Source organism: Xenopus laevis, chromosome 1L (genome assembly GCF_017654675.1).
Source record: "Xenopus laevis strain J_2021 chromosome 1L, Xenopus_laevis_v10.1, whole genome shotgun sequence".
Taxonomy (NCBI): Eukaryota; Metazoa; Chordata; class Amphibia; order Anura; family Pipidae; genus Xenopus; species Xenopus laevis.
The window spans coordinates 198,547,086-198,565,681 of record NC_054371.1 but is presented as its reverse complement, the minus strand read 5'-3'; the positions used below and the strand labels follow the sequence as shown (position 1 = coordinate 198,565,681).

At 40.3% G+C, this 18,596-nt stretch overlaps 1 pseudogene; it reads right to left on the bottom strand.

The window, feature by feature from the left end:
• LOC108695680 overlaps positions 1-17,063 on the bottom strand; it is a 31,856-nt pseudogene extending 14,793 nt beyond the window's left edge.
• Positions 17,064-18,596: the final 1,533 nt, after the last annotated feature.

The window sequence follows — 18,596 nt, the reverse complement described above, 5'->3', positions numbered from 1 at the left end:
GGAATGTAGAAATACACAACAACGCAAATTATTTTTAATTATTGCATAATTTGCCAGTATACATAGCCCCAATCTGTACAGCCCTCTTGTCCACATGCTTGTGATGGACTGCAAGGTGTGGGGATGTAATCATACAGCAGCCCCCATAACCTGTCATATTCTACTTCCTCCAGGCTCACCAACAGTTGAAGTATATGCTGTATGGTACAGTAGAACCCCCATTTTACGTTTTTCAGGGAACCAGGAAAAAAATATGTAAAATCCAGGAAAAATTTAACTCAAATTTAACTTTGAGATACATTATTTACTGTGTTAATAACAAGGGTTAAACATTGCACCATTAATGTTACACTATGGGGGGCAAGTGCAAGGCCTCTCACAGACACAACCTAAAGCAATAAGTGATTGGTGCAGGACTGTATAAGGGGCCAGTGGCGTAACTACCAGGGCAGCAGGGGGTGCAATTGGGCCAGGGCCCGCACCCCATCAGGGCCCCCCGGCAGCTCGCGCGCCACTAGATTCCGGCTGAAAATAGTGTATGGAGGGGGGGGCCCGGCTGCGCATCCCGCGCCAGGGCCCACCCCCTCTAGTTACTTACTGGGGCCAGACTGATTGGAATTGAACAATTACAGGCAGAACCAAGGCAAAATATACATCTGGGTAGTATTTTAAACCTCTTTATTTCACAAATAATAACATTCATAGAAGGGGAAAAAGCTGTTTTTTGGTACAACAGGACAAAATGTTGATGTAAAATCTGGGAAAACATTACTTAAAATAAGGGAAATGGACCACAAAAAAAAATGTAAAATGCGGGGAAACTTAAAATCAGGGTACTTAAAACTGAGGTTTCACCAGTGACAGGAACTTACCTGTAGATAGAGTTCTGGTGGGAGAGGTTACATTAGTCCCACTGTGTGTGTAGGTTTATCACCTTTTCTGGGAAAAAATAATGGTCCACCTATGTACTGTATATACGTTATCTTTCTTCACAATAAAATTGCCATCAAATATAATTTAACTGACCATGTGGTGTCATATCAGATCAAGTGATATGGGTGATACAGGCAGGATAAGGTTACCCTGCTCTTGTCGATATTAAAAAAGACATGTTTTAGTTCAGTCTCTTAAATTTCCCTTATTGAGGAGGATGGAAGTATATCCAGACACTTGTATAGTGAAGTCCCAGTAGGTTCAGGGCAGTGGACCCCAAGGGTCAAGGAACTAGTAGAGGAGAATCCTTAGTGGAGGTTCTTTATTAGCCAAGATACTTTGAGCTACCCAGTTAAAGGGGTTGTTTACCTTTGAGTTAACTTTTAGTATGATGTAGAGAATGATATTCTGAGACAATTTTTTATTATTTGTGGTTTTTGAGATATTTAGCTATTTATTCAGCAGCTCTCCAGTTTGCAATCTCAGCAATCTTGTTGCTCGGGTCCAAATTACCCTAGCAACCATGCATTGATTTGAATGAGAGACTGGGACATGAATAGGAGAGGCCTGAATAGAAAGATGAGAAATTAAAAGTAGCAATAACTATAAATGTGCATCTTTACAGAGCTTTTGTTTTCTACATGGGGTCAATGACCCCCCCATTTGAAAGCTGGAAAGAAGAAGGCAAATCATTAAAAAACAATAGAAAATAAATAATGAAGACCAATTGAAAAGTTGCTTAGAACTGTCCATTCTCTAAGATGCTAAAAATTAAATTAAAGGTAAAAAAGGTAAACCACCCCTTCACAGAGTATTTAGAACCCTAGTAACTGTCACCAAAGTAGTGACTCAAGCATTCAGTGCAGCTGTATTGATATCCGTGGACATGTCCATACATTCAAAGTAGGTCGTTTTATTCATATCAAAAAGTGATGATAGTACTGGGTACCAACCTGTGAAGTAAAATCCAGCTCCAGCAAGAGATGCGGGTCTGGCATGGGCATTTTCAGGCCATTTTTTAAAGGAATCCAGTCGAACATTTTCATCTTGAAATATGTTTTTGCCTACATGGCAAAATAGATACATTTAATAGGAACAAAAAAACAGAAAAAAATAGTTTGTGTAAACATCTTCAGAGTGCTCTCCTGAGAACTTTTGCTTCTTACAAAAATTTTCTCTCTTTAGTGTTTTTTGACATATTAGAAGTTTTAGATGGTTATACACTAAAACCAGGCTCTGAAAGTCCGTGATTTAGCAAACCTAGGGTTAACTGACGATGCAGGAATTAGAAAGAGCATAGACACTCTGACCTGCTGAGTTAAAAGTCTCATATTAGTAGTCTAAAACTGTTAATATCTGGGACTACTAAGAGTTAGACACATCAATTATTTGTTGGCTTTAACAGCAAAAAATCTATAAGGAAATGCAATGGTGCTTAGGCAGTAGCCCAAGCTATGGGCAGTTATATTTACCACTTACAGATATATACTCTGAGTCAATACAAACTATATACAATTAAATTATATGGCTGTACACAGTAAATACTTTGCAGTTCAAAGGTAAATATAACTTTAAGCTTTGTTGTATCAGATACAGCCACACAACCATATCTGAGGGCAGGGGATGAACCAATAGATATTACTATTTTGTTGTATAGCATTATATGTACCTGCCTTTATAAAGTGAGCAAAATTCAACTTACTTGTAATGGAAGGAAATATCCTGCCCCCCATAACAGTAGCAAAATGTCTTCCCTGTAATACATACAGTTTTCTCTTTACAAACAGATATATATTTAATGTTTACTTGATATAAAGGATCATTTTCTGGTACAGGTATCTGGGACCTATTATCCAGAATGCTCAGGACCTGGGGTATTCCAGATAATGGATCTTTCCATAATTTAGAGATCTTCATACTTTGTCCTCTAGAAAATCATGTAAACATTATATAAACCCAATAGGCTGGTTTTGCCTCCAATAAGGATTCATTATATCTTAGTCATATATCATTTTTAAACATTTGGATTATCTGAATATAATGGAGTCTATGGGAGATAGCCTTTTTGTAATTCAAAGCATTCTGGATAACGGGTTATACACATAATCCATTATTGACCACAGGTAGCATATTGAAGGAAAATTATACCCCACAAACAATGTAGGTCTCTATAAAAAGATATTGCATAAACAGCTCGTATGTAAAACCCTGCTTCATCTAACTAAACCATTTTTATAAAAATATACTTTTTAGTACCATGTGACATTATTTACATACTAAATAGAAACTTGCCATTTTAAGTATTAAGGGCCGGCCCCTGGGATCCTACAATTCACGGTGCACACAAACGAACCAATGGCACACATACTGTACATGTTAGGTCACATGAGCCAATTAATACACTTCTTCCTGTTACAGTTAGAGCTGCAGTATTTCTGGTCAGGTGATCTCTGAGGGAAACACAGATCACAAAATGGTGGCTCAAAGAAAAAGATGTAAATGGCAATATTTACTGATATTCCAGTTTGGTAAGATTCTTTAATAAGCCATATAATATGATATAAATCTGTTGCTTAAGTATTAATTTTAATGGTACAACATATAATCGTCTATCTCATGTAAATTTAAAAGAAGTCTTTTATGGAATTATGGGGTGATTTCCTTGATCAATGGACAGTTACCTGTTCATTCCAAGAGAACGTTGACATGATATACTGTCCCTATAAATTCATAAAAAGTAGGGCAGCATTTCTACACATACAATGAGAATAATAGAGCTTGTGTTATATTTTCATAAATACTGACAGGAGCACTTTACCGTAATTCCAGAAAATCCAACGTAACTGCCAATGTACTGTTTAATATCATCTAGTGATTTGTTGCTCCTAAGAAACAGGCACCTGTAAAAGCAAATAAAATTAACCATTACTAAAGAGAATGTAGTTTAATGGAAAAATCAGCATGATATTCACACATTTATCTAAGAAGCTAACAAGGCCTCATTTCTCCAGTGCTATTTTTTTTAACATCATAACCTTTATTGCAAGATTGAACATGACATACAGTTGTACATACCGACAGTGTATTTATGGTATTAAACATTTTGCAAAGTACATTCAATTTGCGAAACTAATTTAGCCTGTTGTCATTTGCATGTCATATTTATATCAATGTACACATAACGTGTGAAACAGATACAGCAAAATAAAACATCATCAATCAACTAAAATGGGAGTCCGTGGTTTGTAACCTCTCACAGTGGGGGTTTTAACGGGTAAAGAGCCGTTTCACGTCTACTTATCTACTAGGAAGAGGGCCAGTTTCCCCATATTAAGTCAAATTTCTCTCCAGTGCTATTTGCTTTACAACCCAAAAAGGCTGTGATGTCAAATGGTATTCCACATCCAAGCTACGGAGTCTCTTTATTTTTATGTATGTCAGCTTGAACGTGCCAATGTCAGGCAAAAAAAAATGATGAAGATGTGGATTGGATACTGGTTAAATTGCTGCTGCACAAAGTGGGGCTTTCGCCGCATTAGTAGTTCTATAAACCCCAATTTGTGAGACTTTTTTGCCAGTAGGGATGCACAGAATCCACTATTTTTAGGATTTGGTCAAATCCCGAATCCTTTGTGAAAGATTTGGCCAATTTCCAAACCGAATCCGAACCCTAATTTGAATATGTAAATTAGGGAAATGAGGGAAAAATGGAAAATTTTATCATACTTACCGTAATTTTCGTTTCCTGGTTACTATGGGCAGCATTCACACCTATGGGTTTATCCCCGCCCTCACTTTGTTATAGGACAGAAGTTAATTAGATTAATTAACTACTCTATATGACCCCCTTCTCCCCTCAGCTCACTGTCTGAGATTATAGTGGGAGGGTTTGGTGTGAATGCTGCCCATAGTAACCAGGAAACGAAAATTACGGTAAGTATGATAACATTTTCCGTTTTCCCTGGTCACTATGGCAGCATTCACACCTATGGGTCAGTACCTTAGCAGTCCGAACAGGGTGGGTTCATAATATAAACACTTACACCACTTATATGCATAACTGAAAATTTTATTAATCGGCCAACTGGACCGTTTCCAGTACCTTCCTACCAAAGGAAGTCTTTTCTGAAGTAAATAAATTTACATGATAGTGATTTAGAAATGTGTTTGTTGAAGACCAAGATGCAGACTTGCAAATCTCTTCCAGCTCAACATTCGCCTGGAAAGCCCAAGAAGTACTCAAAGATCTTATGGAGTGTGCTTTAACCCCTTTAGGGGATTGTAACCCTTTTGCCTTGTAAGCCAAATGAATACATTTCACAATCCATCTGCTCAAAGTATTCACTGAAGCTGCTTGTCCCTTCCTGGCACCATCGGGGACCACAAAAAGTCTGTCTGACTTTCTCCATTCCTTTGTTTTTTCCAAATAAATGGAAATACAGCGAACTAGATCCAACATATGCCACTTCTTTTCCTGTTCTGATACAGGATCTGGGCAGAAAGCTGGTAAAATTGATTCATGATTGACATGAAAAGTTGATACAACCTTAGGTAAATACCCAGGCACTGGCCTTAATATTACCTGATGAGGTTGAATTACAGTAAAAGGTGAAACCGACGACAAAGCCTGCAAGTCACTGACTCTCCTTGAGGAAGTTATTGCTGTAAGGAATAGGGATGTCGCGGACTGTTCGCCGGCGAACTTGTTCGCGCGAACATCGACTGTTCGCGCTCGCCGAATGTTCGCGAACGTCGCGCGACGTTCGCCATTTTGGGTTCGCCTTAGCTGGCGCTTATTTTTGCCCTCTCACCCCAGAGCAGCAGATACATGGCAGCCAATCAGGAAGCTCTCCCTCCTGGACCACCCCCACACCCCCTGGACCACTCCCCTTCCATATATAAACTGAAGCCCTGCAGCGTTTTTTCATTCTGCCTGTGTGTGCTTGGAAGAGCTAGTGTAGGGAGAGAGCTGTTTAGTGATTTGAGGGACAGTTGATAGTAACTTTGCTGGCTAGTAATCTACTTGATACTGCTCTGTATTGTAGGGACAGAACTCTGCAGGGATTTGAGGGACATTTTAGGTTAGGTAGCTTTGCTGGCTAGTAATCTACCTTCTACTGCAGTGCTCTGTATGTAGCTGCTGTGGGCACTGCTGCTGATCTCTCATCTGCTGACTGCTGTCTGTAACCCAATAGTCCTTGTAAGGACTGCTTTTATTTTCTTTTTTGTTTTTTTTACTTTGCTACTGTAAGAGCCCAGTGCTATTAGTCTAGCTGTGTTGGGGAGTGGGACTGGTGTGCTGCTCCTCCTAGTAGTTCACCACTACCAGCACCAACCAGAGTCAAAATTGTTACAAAGTATCTTATTTGCACCTGTTAGCTGTTCTGAGCTCTCTGCCAAAAGCTAATTAAGTTAGAAACTGTTTTTTTTCTGGCTGTTCAGTTCAGAGAAAAGAGGGACTTTCCAGTACAAAAGAGGGACAGGGGGTTGAGTGGTCAAAAGAGGGACAGTTGGGAGGTATGCAAGTGCCACCTAGCTGTGTGAGCTTTTTCACATTCTGTCTAAATAACAATAATAATTCCTTGTCCGTAAACATCACCTGAGTGATGTTTTTACAGCAGCAATAATATATTCCGTACCCCGTATACGTTGCCCTTGCAGGCATTGTTTGCCCAGTCTTTAACCAAGTGCCACCTAGCTGTGTGAGCTTTTTCACATTCCGTGTCCAGAAACATCACCTGAGTGACGTAGTGTGATTTCTGCCCTTTACAGCACAAAACGCAGCGTTGTGTCAACAATGTATTTTTCAGATACATTTTTGCCTTTGATCCCCCTCTGGCATGCCACTGTCCAGGTCGTTGCACCCTTTAAACAACTTTAAAATCATTTTTCTGGCCAGAAATGTCTTTTTTAGCTTTTAAAATTCGCCTTCCCATTGAAGTCTATGGGGTTCGCGACGTTCGCGAACCGTTCGCATTTTTGACGCAAGTTCGCGAATATGTTCGCGAACTTTTTTTCCCGACGTTCGCTACATCCCTAGTAAGGAACACAGTTTTAATTGTGAGAAACATCTGCGATATTTCCTTAAGAGGTTCAAAAGGTTCTTCTGTAAGAGCCTGTAATACCAACGGCAGATTCCAGGTTGCTGACAGTGCTCTTACTGGAGGTCTGAGATGTAAAACTCCAGCCATAAATTTTGAAATGTTTTTATCTTTTGCGCACTGATCTCCTATGAGAGCTGAAATAGCAGACACTTGTAACTTTAGGGTTCTCAGACTTAGACCCTTATCAAAACCTGCTTGTAAAAAGTCAAGAATTTGCATAATATTTACTTGTTCTTGAATTATTTTCCTTTCTTTACACCAGTCTGAAAAGATGCTCCAGATTCTATCATACGTTCTGTTTGTAGAAATCTTTCTAGCAGACAGCATCGTATTGATTACCTGATTAGAAAGGCCCTCCTTACTTAACCTTTCCCTTTCAACCTCCAAGCTGTGAGGCATAAGACATGAGGATTGGGATGCCTGACAGGACCCTGACTCAAGATATCTTCTCTTTGAGGCAGTCTCCAGGGGCTCTTTATTACCAAGGATTTGAGCATTGGGTACCAACTTCTCCTTGGCCAATCTGGAATTATTGCAATTATGTCCGCTTTCTCTGCCCTGATCTTCCTCAGTGTGTGAGGGATTAGAGGTGTTGGAGGAAAGATATATAGGAGACCTACACTCCAATCTTGCTGGAGAGCATCCACTGCTGCTGTCTGATTGCAGGGGAATCGGGAAAAGAATGTGTCGACTTTCCGATTGTTCGTCGTGGCCATCAAATCCACATCCGGCAGACCCCATTTCTGTACAATCTGAATAAACACTTTGGGATTCAACTCCCATTCGTGTTTGCTTATCCTTGCACGACTTAGAAAGTCTGCTAGCACATTTTGTTTTCCTGGGAGATGAATGGCTGATATGTCTTGTAAATTCGACTCCGCCCAAGTCATGATCGGATACAACTCCTTTATGAGACTCTGGCTGTGAGTCCCTCCTTGTTTTCTTATAGAAGAAACTGCTGCCATGTTGTCTGTCTTGACTAACAATGCTGCTCCTTTCAACTTGCGACCACATTGCTGAATCGCCTTCCAAACTGCCCTGAGCTCCAACACATTGGCTGGCAGTACTTGCTCCTTCGTTTTCCACAGACCTTGTAGACAATAACCTTCCACATGTGCACCCCATCCGTACGGGCTGGAGTCCGTTGTTATCACCTTCCATTTGACTGCCTCTAAAGAAAGTCCCTTGGACAGATTGCTTTCCAACATCCACCATCTTAATTTGTCTTTGGTTTCTACTTGCATAACAATTCTTTGATTCCAGTCCTGCACAATTGAATTCCATTGATTCAAAAACATGCTCTGTAGTGGCCTGATCTGCCACCGTGCCCATTTTAACATAGGGAATGTCGAAGTCTGGAGACCTAATACACTGCTCACTTCCCGAGCTGAGCTCCAAGGCCTCCGCATCAGATCTCTGACTGCTGCCTTTATCTTCTCCTTCTTTTTGTCTGGTAGAGTCACTAAACCCTGTACTGTTAGAAACCTGGCTCCCAAATATATCAGATCTTGGGAAGGAACCAGCTGACTCTTCTCCAGATTTAAAACCCAGCCATGATCTTGAAGGATCCTGATGACTACATCCCTTTGTATTGTTAATACTTGTGGGTCCTGTGACTTCATCAAAATGTCGTCCAAATAATGAAATATTTGAATTCCTTGTCTTCTGATCTCTGCGATAAGTGTCTGTAGGACTTTTGAGAACACTCGTGGTGAAGTTACCAGGCCGAATGGAAGACAAGTAAACTGGTAATGTAGATCCTGACTTAAAGCGAATCTTAGGAACTTTTGGTGCGAGACAGCCACTGGGATATGAAAATAGGCATCTTTTAAATCTAAAGATAGAAGCCAGTCTCCTATCTGGATTTCCTTTATTATTGAATAAATGGATTCCATCCTGAACCTTCTTATTTGCAGAAACACATTGATTGACCTTAGATCCAGTATTGGACGAAAATCCCCTGTTTTTTTCATCAACATAAATAGGACTGAGTAAATCCCTTGTCCCTAAAACTCTCTGGGAACAGGCAAAATGGCTCCATCCTTTAACAACTGTTGAACGTAACTTATCATCACTTCTCTCTGGTCTGTTGCATTGGGAATCTTTGATAACACAAAGTGATTGTACTTCGGCACTTCCTTGAATTCCAAGTAATAGCCTTGACTTAGCGTTTGCAATACCCACCGATCGCTTATCGACTTTGTCCACACTTCTACAAAATATGTTAGCCTCCTGGGTATCCCTGAAGCATGGACTGTCAATATTCAGAATCTTTTTGTTGATTTAACCTCTGTTCCTCTTCCTCTTTGATTTTTAAATAGTCAAGATTGACCTCCTCTCCACTGAGTTGGTTGTCTTGCAAACCTGAAATTTCTTTGTTCTGGAAAATTACCTTTGTTCCGAAAGGATGATCTGTCTGTTCGGAAATCCGGCTTGAATCCTTTCCTTTCTTGAGGCAGAAAAACACCTTTTCCCCCTGTCACCTTCTTAATTATATCCTCCAATTTGGTTCCAAAGAGCATCTGCCCTTCAAATGGTAAGTTGCACAAATTCATTTTAGAAGCCTTATCAGCATTCCATGCCCTTAACCACAGCGCTCTTCTTGCTGCAATTGACAGGGCCATAGCTCTAGATGATGACCTAACCATGTCTACTGAGGCCTCCGTGACAAAATCTGTACCCAATTTTAATTTGGCTAAAGATTCGATAATGTCTCTTCTATTGACTCCCTCTTTTAAGGCTAGTTCCACATTTTGTAGCCACATCTGCATTGCTCTGGCTACTGAAGTCAGTGCTAAAGCTGGTCTGCATGTAGCTCCTAATGCCAAATAAGTTTTCTTTAAAGATGATTCCATCTTCCTATCCATTGGGTTTAAGAAGGACATTACATCTTCCACCGGTAAAAGTGTTTTACTGGAAAGCCTGGACACTGCTGCATCTACCTTAGGAGTTTTCTCCCAAATAATCTCCTCTTTTGCTGTAAAAGGATATAGTTTTTGTACCCTTGGAGGAATAGGAAATTTAGCATCCGTCTTTTCCCACTCTTTTAAGATAATTTCCTTAATTACCTCATGTAAAGGGAAAGTCGACCTTTCTCCTTTTAGAAATTTAAACGGATTTGAAGAGGATGTTTGTTGCTCCGTCTTTTCCGGGAGTTCCAGCTGTGCTCTAACAGCTTTGATTAAAGGCTCTACTAGAGACATATCAAAGGTTGAACTAAGTTGTTCTTCTTCAAGTTCATCTTCAGCAGACTCTGTAGGTGACTGCCATCCTGCAGACATCTGACCTCTGCGCGAAGTTGAGGCACTATTATCCTGCATTATATCTTCATTATTACGCTTTGTAGCAAGAGTAACTCCTTCTATAATTGCCTCTCTGATCCATCTCATAACATCAGCAGTGTCTGCAGCTGCATCACCAGCCAATCTTCTTGTGCATCGCTCACACAATTTTGAATGTTTTAAGGCTGTGTTATCACATGCCACACAAATCCTATTCTTCTCTTTTGATAGGGATTTTCTTGGGGCAGGCACACTGCAATAAAGCCAGTAAGAGAAGAATAAATATATGCACTCTTTTTTTCCATTAATAGCACACTTACCTAACATGGCTCACCTCCTAATATCTGTGGCAGCATTTTCTGGGCTACTAGGCACTTGAGGATTAATCTCCATATCTATAAAAGGTAAAAAACATAAAAACGTCTTACCTCAAAGAAAAGCTAAGCAAAAGGAGCTTCCAGGCAAAATAAATACCTGCAACATCTAAACGCAACTGCTAGGACTCTGAGGAGAAAGAAACGAGCTATCTGCGCGACTTTTAAAAACACTTCCGTGTTCGCGCTATGTGAAAACTGGAAGTGACGCGTACCCGGAAGTGACGTCATGCGCACCAAGCTGGAACGCATCGGTGAATAGCGTACTTCCGGAACTCGCCTAGCTAAGTGCCGCCCGTGACCTGGTCTTAGACGCAGGTATAGAAGCTCCCAGAGAATATGGAGCATGATACCCCGGGCTGCCTAGTAACGGGGGTGGCTTGCCGATCTCCTCTGAGAGGAAATACTCCCGCAAAGCCCTACCAGGAAGAGAGGCTAACTTCCCAGGTATGGGATCCCAACCTTGGGTCCACGTGAGCCATAAAAGAAAATCTTGGCCCCCAAAAGGCCCGAAAAAAGTGAGGACAGAAAAAAGACAGTGAAGGGGGTCATATAGAGTAGTTAATTAATCTAATTAACTTCTGTCCTATAACAAAGTGAGGGCGGGGATAAACCCATAGGTGTGAATGCTGCCATAGTGACCAGGGAAAGAGAACTACATGTGCAGTGTATGCTTAAAAAAATTTTGACTTTCTTTTTTTTGTAATGAAAAGTCTCGTGATATTTTGAATTCAATTTGACCGAATCCTGATGAAAAAGGCAGAATCATGGCCGAATCCCGAACAGAATCCTGGATTCGGTGCATTCCTATTTGCTAGGCAGATGGGAGAATAAATTTATTTTCTGCAGAAACAGAGGGTTATTTACCCTTCATCTTACTCCATTGCACTTTAGGATGCACTTACTCCATTGCACTTTTTCCGTCAACTGATACAGAATGAAAATGGCCTTTTCAGCAGTATTATATTTTGTGTGAAACTTTTGCATCATCTTTAATTCAATGTTTAAACAAGGTGAAAGAGCCTAGGACTCAGTAAGTAAGCAGCCAAGGTTAGAGGTCAGACTCATAATCCCAACCCTAAGTACATGATAGGTGTAAAAGTCATAGATTTGTAATACTGTATACCAGTGTAAGTCTCTGGCCCCCCTTGAGGGCACAGAATGGTGGTTTAGCCTAAAGGATTGTAGGGTGAATATTGGGTGCAGTCAAGGCTGGATTTCTATAGCAGGAGCCCTTAGGCCCATCACTGATCTTCACCCTTTACGTGTGCGCATGTACACATGTCCTTTATTGCATCCAGAGCACTGGGAATTGGCGTGTGGGAAATTTTAAAAGTTAGCAAATCTCCTGTGTATCCTTGGTGCTTTGGAACCAATGTGGGTGTTGCTGGGCGGCACGCTGCCCCTAAAATCCTGCTGCCCTAGGTCTTTCCCTGTGGTCTGGGTGGACTGGCCATTTGCTCTCCAAGAGGCATATTTATTAAGCTGAGTAAAATTAAATTCACTGAGAAAATGGTGTAAAAAGCTGTGTAAAATAAATGGCAAATTTATCAAGGTGTGTGTGATTGTACACCATGCGGATGCTAGACATTGCTGCCATTATTTTGCATTGCTTCCGGCAGAAGTCACTGTAACAATAAAAGGTGTAAATTTTTTACCCTGTTTTTTACACGGCAAAGGCCGGTGATGTGTGGTGTATTATGCCACTGATTTTTTACAGAGCATAATAAATATGCCCCAAGATCAGGGACGGAACTTGGGGTATCCAGAGTAGGCATGTGCCTAGGTGGGGGGCGTGTGCCTAGCTGGGGGGCGCCAGGCATGTACCTTCTTTGCTGTCTACCCCATGTCCGGTCTCCACTCTCCCCGACTGCCTGTTCTCTTTTCCAGTCATTTTGAGATTCGGCTCACAGGTCGCTTTGATTTGCACATGCACGCTCCACATCGATTCACGCAATCATGCACCACTCGTTGATTTGCACATGTGCACACGCAAATCCAGCTGGTGCCGTGACTGCCCAGGTTGCCTAGGGCGCCTGGCTGGCCTGGCTCTGCCCAAGATACACCTAATAGGACAGATTGAAGGTCAATTAGGATTATATTTCAGGTAAAGATATATGACTGTATGACTTCTAACTTCCTACATCTTAACTTCTTTTTGTGAGCTAAGGTGGGGCTCTGACCAAAGGTTGGAACCAGTCCCCTAGCCAAACGTCGAACCTTAAACCAAAAGAGATTGACAACAACCACTGCTCTACACTAACTACAACATGTAGGGTGGAGATACATTTTGTGAGGCAGCCCACTTCACTCACCAGATGACTTTTTAATAGTGTATGTAATGGTTGTGATGCCAAACATGTGGGCTAGATTTCAACGTAACGATAATGAACATACTAATAAATATGGCGCTACAGATGAGAGGGTCAAAAAATGTATAAGTGCACAGTATTATTTTAAATAAACAGCAAATGCACTTACTCAGGGAACCACTTTGTATGTTCTTTCCATGGGTCATCATTTTCTTCCCAGTTCCCCAAACAGCCCTTGCAGGAGAAGCACTGCACTGTGTCCCTTGTTCCTGAGCAAAATGATACAGATAAAAAGAATTTACTGTATTTTTCTTTATATAACTTTTTTGAAATTCTCATTGTTTTTATGTTTAGATAATATTGTTCAAAGTCGAACTAGGTCCTGCCGACCTAGACCTGGCGGCTCCCCTTCTGAAATCGTGTGCGCTGCTCCATGACCTCCCACTCTGCCCCAAGAAAAGTAAATATGGTAGACAACGGTGGGGCAGGGGGTCCAGGGGTTGCGGATGGGGCAAGGGGGGCCTGAATCGGAATCCCCAGTGGGTCACGGACCCCCAGTCCGATGCCGACATTGTTATCACTAAGAAACAAATACATCCAGGTTTTAGATATTGACTTATAACTGGAACATGGTGCAGCGATAGCCAGTATTCCTACACAGCTGGAGAGCTGCAGAATAGCTTTGCATGCAGTATTGCTAGCATGTTTAGTTGGCAGCTATAGTGATTTTTTAATTTTGTGAAAGTCCCTTTTGTTCAACATACAGCTATATTGTTACCTAATACAACCATACACAGGCCAGTGGTTTGGTTATCCAGCATGTTTGTCTATTCATTAAACTGTTAAATATTGACACATTTGACAATTCATTTGAATGACAAAATTATATGAAGTTCATTATATTGGCTAAGAAAGCTTGCGTTGGTTTTATATTAGATAAATTATATGGTATTTTTTTTATATTAGATAAATAATATGGTAAAGAAATGATATGATTTGTAAATGCCCCTTTAAACGTCTTTGTGGCTTGCTGTAACCATTGATATAATATAACTTTTAGTTATAACATATCAGGTTAATATGGTATTTGAGCAAATTAACATAATGCTCTGCCTTATTGTGGGCCTGCCATGATTTAAGAAGTCTTTAAGCTAATTAAAGGACCTATTCTAAGAAACATTCCAGCTGGTCCTCGTCATATATTTTGTGTTTTTTGAGTTTTTAGTGTTTCTTTTCTGCCTTTTTCTAGCCTGCAACCAAAAATGTTCCCTGGTAGTGACCACTGCAACTATAAAAAAGATTGAAGGTGTGGGGCCAGTTTTATTGCTCTCGCTTTTTCTTTTCAGGCCTCCTCCTACCTAGTTTTCTTCCATTCTGAAGTCCATGCTGATGATCAGTTGTCAGAGTAATAAATCCCTAGCAACAAGTAGTCAGTAGAGACTGCAAGTCTGAATAGGAACCATACTTATCAGTACATTTAATAAATAAAAAATAAACATGCTTACCAGTAAAGAAGAACCCTGCACTGGAGAGTTCCAAGGGCTTAATCCTGGCATAGAAGGGCCATTTCTTGAAGGAGTTTAACCTAGATTCCTCTGCTGCATATTCCTGCAAATCCCTTTGGTTACCATCAGGCTTCTGTACACGGATCTCATACTTAGGGATGTTGCCAACATCTTTACCTTGTATAAACCCACAAGCTGGGTTGTGTTTGACATGATCTTCTAATGGAGGGGTTCTAAGGCTGCTAGTGCAGAAGACAAGTCCACAGCAGAAACACTGGACACTGTGCTCCACTCCTGTGCAATAAAACCCGGCACCAGCCATTTGCTTTGGGCACCAAGACGAGAGTTTGATATAAGAGAGGAATGACTGTAGTCTCCTGGCCTCACTTCTCATTTGAAAGTTGTAACTGCTCCCAAGTTGTTGGCGTATAGCAGCATGCTCTTCATTCTTCTCAAAAGCAAGTTGCTTAAAATCAATATTTAATAATGGAAGTCTGCTCTCCAAGTCTGAAGGATCAAGTTCTTTTATGTTCAGGACATCCACATTCTTATTAACATCCTTGCTTTGTTCGGCAGAAGCCATTGCCTGCACAAAACAAAGTTGCATTACCTTTAAGGATAATTAAAGACAGACAAAGGAACATACGTGTATTACAGGTATCAGACACATTATGCCGAAAATTGTTATACAGAAAGCTCTGAATAACAGAAAGGCAATCTCCCATAGATCCCATTTTATCCAAATAATCCAAATGTTTAAAATTGATTTCCTTTATTATAATAACAATAATAATAATAATAATAATAATAATAATAAAACAGTACTTGATCCAAACTAAAATATAATTAATCTTTATTGGAAGAAAAACCAGCCTATTGGGTTTATTTAAGGTTTACATGATTTTCTAGTAGACTTAAGGTATGAAGAGCCAAATTATGGAAGGATCCATCCAGAGCAGTCTCACACCTGTATCGGTTTTCCAACATATGAAAGGGGGAGCTCATCGGTTAGTTTCAAAAGTCCATAATGTTATGTGTTTGCACAGAATGCCTCATAGCTTAATCATTAGTGTGGCTCATTCGAGTACAAGGGAGTGGCAGACAATCAGAAAGAGTACAGAATCTCATTTTATTGCTATTATTGTTGTGCCATACACAACTTATTTCAAGCCCCCAAAAGTAGCTGAGGGCATGACTTGTATGGGTCATCAATAAAAGTAAACAATTTTTACTTTGATCTTCTGGTATTTCTCCTAAAGTTTGTATTTCTCCTAAAGTTTGTATTTTCCTTCTTAAAGGAGTGGTTTACTTTTATGTTAACTTTTACTATGCTATAGAATGGCCAAATCTAAGCAACTTTTCAGCGGAGCTTAATTTTTTTTATTTATTTTTTTATTTTCTTGTTCTGATTCTTTCCACCTATCAAATGTGGGTCACTGACCCCATCTAAAAAACAAATGCTCTGTAAGGCTAGATTTTTATTGTTATTGCTACTTTGTATTACTCATCTTTCTATTCAGGTCCTCTCCTATTCATATTTCAGTCTCTCATTCAAATAAATGCATGGTTGCTAGGGGAATTTGGACAATAGCAACCAGACTGCTGAAACTGCAAACTGGAAAGCAGCTGCATAAAAAGCTAAATAACTAAAAAAACAAGAATAATTAAAAAACGAAAACCAATTGCAAATTGTCTCAGAATATCACTTTCTACATCATATTAAAAGTTAATTTAAAGGTAAACAATCCCCTTACCCGAGAGTGTACCTCGGGGGTTGCACTGGACCTATAATATGGCTCAATAATATTTAATCAGGACTTTTTAGGACTATGGCACACATTACACTTTGTTTCTGCCAAAACTATGGCAGCTAAAACACCACTGTCCAACTTTAATACATTTAATACATATTTTCTATTGGAGTAGTGACAGGTGTACCTTGGCATGAAAGAGCATGCTTGTCTTTGTCATACACAATACACAGTGCTACGCAATATGTTGGCGCTATATAAATACATGTTAATAATAATACACAAACCCGTGAATGGAACAAATGTTAAATAAATCACATTGTTTATACCCCTAATGTTTTTTTCATTGCAAACTTGTGTAAATAAAGAATCCTCCACTTGCACTACACCTATACCAGCCTGGCACCTGCAAAAATAATTGTTATTGTTTATTATAATTTAACTGCCTATGCATTTAAAAAGAAGGCAAAACAAAAACTCCAGTTTATGTATGGAATAAGGTCAGATACTCATTGCAGAACACTTAAATGGATGGTTTTGCCCTTTTCCCCCCGACTGTAACATCCAATTTTGGGGGTTTTTGATGTAAATTCCCACCCATTACCTTTGTTAACTGACAACATTTGAAACTATTCCAGTTTGACTTCAGCAACAACAAACCCATACAAACACCCACAGTGTGCCCCACAGTATTAAACTACATTCTATTAGAAGGATTGTCTTACAAACCCAGTTAGATGTGCTTTTCTACTTCTTGTTTGTGTTTTGAAAGCTTTCTCTTAACTCTGAATAGGGGAAGCGGAAGAGCAAGGAGGAATTGAGAGGGCCCCACCCTCGTCTGGTATTTAGCCAGTCAGCACAGCTTATCAGTTGCTCAGGCAAATATACTGCTGTACTTTCAGCTAAACAAATCTTACACCATTAAACACACCAGTAAAGAAAAACCCATGTATGGACCCATAGGGTCCTATGGCTGAAAATCCCACAGGTGCTAAGTCCCAGTACCTGTAGCTAAGTTACCTAATGGGATATCTTATTATTATTAGATAGATTAGTTATTGGCCCTTAAACTTAGTGAACTCTTCCTTTTAGCTTTGATATAGAAATTATAAAGGGGCTGCTCTTCTTCTTTGGCCTCCATCTTCTGACTGGAGGAGTCTGGTGTCACATGTCTATTACGTGGAATGGTGCCCCTATTTGAAAACCTGAGATAAAAAAGCAGATCAGAGCAGCGGAGTACACAGGCAACATCTTCTGTCCATTCGGGGGGGGGAAGTTATTTACTAAATCTCGAATTTTTCTGATGGAGGTTTTTGGGACAAAAAAACTAGAAATTTTCAAGATTTATTAAACCCAGATGCTGCTAAAAGCCCGAATCAGAAAATCCGCCATCCGCAGACCTGTCGAAGTCTCGAGTCAATGGAAGAGGCACCTAATATCCCAAATTGAAGTTATTGTGGTATGTTTAGCCCAGAAATCCGACTTTTCGGTGGTTTTCACACAAAAACTCGAAAAAATCAAGCTTCTCAGGAGAAATGCCTGAAAAAAAATCATACAATTCAGGTTTTCTCGACTTTTCACCGATCCAATTAAATCAAGTTAATTTATTAATAAATAATGCAAAACCAGGCATGAGAGTTTGGTCCAGCTTTTTTTTGTGACAATAAGATAAATTCAGATTTTAGTAAATAACCCCCTTAGTGTCTCACTGCTGACACGGACCCTGCAGGTGCATGTACTCAGGGTCTGACTGGGCCGGCGGGAAACCAGGAAAAAACCAGATGGGCCCCATTGCTTTTGGGCCCGTCCAGCCCAGACCCATTCCTGCACTCCCTCTCTTTCTTGACAACGGTACCACCAGAACAACGTAAGTACTCGCATGCCCATGGGGTCGGGGGTAAGTTTGTGGTTAGGGGGCCCTCAGGCTGCAGGCCCAGCGGGCCCTGGGCCCCCCAGAACAACCCTGCATGTACTATTGGAGTTAGTTAGGTATCAGCTTCAACTGCAGTCTGTCACCGAAGAGACCTGAAAAGTATCCAAATGGACAGAAGATGGTGCCTGACTCTCTGCACTGCTCTGTGTTTTTAGCTCAGGTTTTCAAACAGGGGCACTTTTTAAAGTAATAGACTGTGCAGGAAGGGAGAGATAAGGGAGGCTGATGGGGGGCAGTTGGAGAGGCTCTTTTGTACCTAGGGGGGTTTAGTTCTCCTTTAAGTGTCCTTTAAGTGTCACCTAGAGTGACAACCATTTTAGAAAAGTTGGGGAACAGGGATCCTATAAATGAGCTATAGTCAGATATAGGACTAGCTATTATTTACATGTATTTATTATGCTGT